The 2,219-nt window shown below is 39.5% G+C and overlaps 1 non-coding gene across 1 annotated transcript; it reads left to right on the forward strand.

Moving 5' to 3' along the window:
- The first annotated feature begins 1,719 nt into the window (after nt 1-1,719).
- On the forward strand, nt 1,720-1,826 carry LOC133802716 (small nucleolar RNA R71). The gene has a single exon (XR_009877461.1). It is a non-coding gene; the product is annotated as a small nucleolar RNA R71 (small nucleolar RNA).
- Nucleotides 1,827-2,219: the final 393 nt, after the last annotated feature.

Below are 2,219 nucleotides of genomic sequence, written 5' to 3' on the forward strand. Positions count from 1 at the left end.
GTTCGCGAAGGAGCGCCGCGGCCCTGTTCTTGGGCACTGCGGCGCGTGGATGTTTCCAGTCAGGGGAGGCTCTCTGACTTGCGGGGCGCTGTGGCCCTCTTGGGTAGAGCCGCGGCGCTAGGCCATTTTCAGGACTTGAAATTTTGCATTTTTGAGCTTTTACTCCGGGGGTTCGGGGGATGTTTCCAATGATTTGTTTTAGGAATTTGGGAGTCCCGAGAGTGTGGAATTGGTTCCGGGAAGTGATTTTGAATTGATTAGTATTAAAGGATGTTTTATACGTGTTGTGACTAGGTCTTTGGGAAGCTCGAGTTAGAGGACCGTGCTCGCGGCTTTAATGCATCAGAAAGCTCGGAATACCGGTAAGAAAACTGTAGCACCCGAGAATAGGGCATGGGCCCATAGTGTTATTGCAGGGCATTGCCCTAGATTGTATTATGTGCTAATGTATAACCTTAAATGAATTATTATATGTTTGAATGATTATTTGGAAATGCATTATATGTGTGATTATAGTGCAATGAACGGCTAAGGCCGAGAGCGGCAAGGCCGAGAACGGCAATCAAGCCGAGAACGGCGAAAGGCCGAGAACGGCAGCGAGGCCGGAAGTAACACTTAGCACGAAGGATGCTTACAGTCAGGGTAGGACCCAGTGGATACATGAGATATCCTTACGGTGAGAACCGAGACCCCAGGCTTTGGTAAGGCTTCTGGGGCAGCATGGCCGTGTTTACTTAGTCTGATGGCTGACCTGTCTATCTGTGGGCTACCTGATATGTTAACTGTATAATTTTCATATGTTATGCACAGTATGAGTTTTGTTGCTGGGCTTCGGCTCACGGGTGCTCTGTGTTGCAGGTAAGGGCAAAGACTGAGTCAACCAGCGATGAGTACAGAGAGCATGAAGCGACGCGTACATGTTTGGCCTGCCCGACTGCTTTGGTTGGGGGTATTTTTGAGAAATGGCTGTAATAATCTGTGGTTTTAATAATTGATCTACTGTAAATTTATTTTAAGTTGTAAATAGTTTTCAAATCTTATTTTGGGATCCCAGATGTTAAATACTCGAAATTTTCAATGAAACAACGCATTTTTAAAGATTACAACCTTGACTTTTACTTAGTTACACTTTGGTTTTAAAAACCTCGGTTTACGAGTTCTTTGCACAAAGGTTCTTTTAAAAACTCACTTAGTAACGACTCTAAGGTAGTAGAGCGTTACATTTTGTCTCCATGAAAAGTTCGGATGGTTTCTCCAATTTGGATTGTAGGTGGATGAAAATGGGCTATCATTTGGTTTCCCATAAGCATGAAGTGCATTGGCCTCCTCAGAAAAGGCTTTTTGGTAGGAAGGACATGATTGGGCATTATGGCATGGACTAGAACATATAGAACAAATATCTTTTCTTGGTTGTATTGGAGAGTTTATAGTTTGGCTTATGGCTAAAGCTTCTACTTTTCTCGCTAATTTGTCTAAGGATGTTCTTAAGTCTAATTCTTCTTTTACTTCATATCTTCCTCCTCTTTTTGGTGAATTGGTTGACCTAGACCTAGGATCAAAATAATTACATTGTTGTGAATTGACAGATAAATCTTCAAGGGCGTCCCACGCCTCTTGTCCTTGAAATTTTAAAAAATTTCCAGTTGCATAGATTGAATCATTTGACGATTAGAGGGAGTCAAACCATCATAAAAATATTTTACAAGTCTCCATTTTTCAAAACCATGATGAGGACATTTTAATAATAAATCTTTAAATCTTTCCCAACATTCATAAAACTCTTCATTATCTTTTTGAAAAAACTCGGAGATTTCTCTCCTTAGACTATCAGTTTTAGAAATTGGAAAAAATTTCAACAAGAATTTATTATAAAGTTGATCCCATGTAGTTATAGACCCTGTTGGAAGGGAATTTAACCAAGCTTTTGATTTGTCTTTTAATGAAAAAGGAAACAATCTTAGTTTGACCGACTCATCAGAAAAATTTTGAAATTTAAATGTTGAGCAAATTTCTAAGAAATTTTTGACATGCATGTAAGGATCTTCTCTATCTAACCCATAAAAAGATGGCAACAATTGAATGATTGCTGGTTTAAGCTCAAAATGAGTAGCAGAAGTTGTAGGTAAAACAATGCATGAAGGGGCATTATATGAAATAGGTGCAAAATATTCAAGCAAAGTTTTTTTAGGCATAACATTTTCATTAACAGGATTAGCAAT

Source organism: Humulus lupulus, chromosome 9 (genome assembly GCF_963169125.1).
Source record: "Humulus lupulus chromosome 9, drHumLupu1.1, whole genome shotgun sequence".
Lineage (NCBI taxonomy): Eukaryota > Viridiplantae > Streptophyta > Magnoliopsida > Rosales > Cannabaceae > Humulus > Humulus lupulus.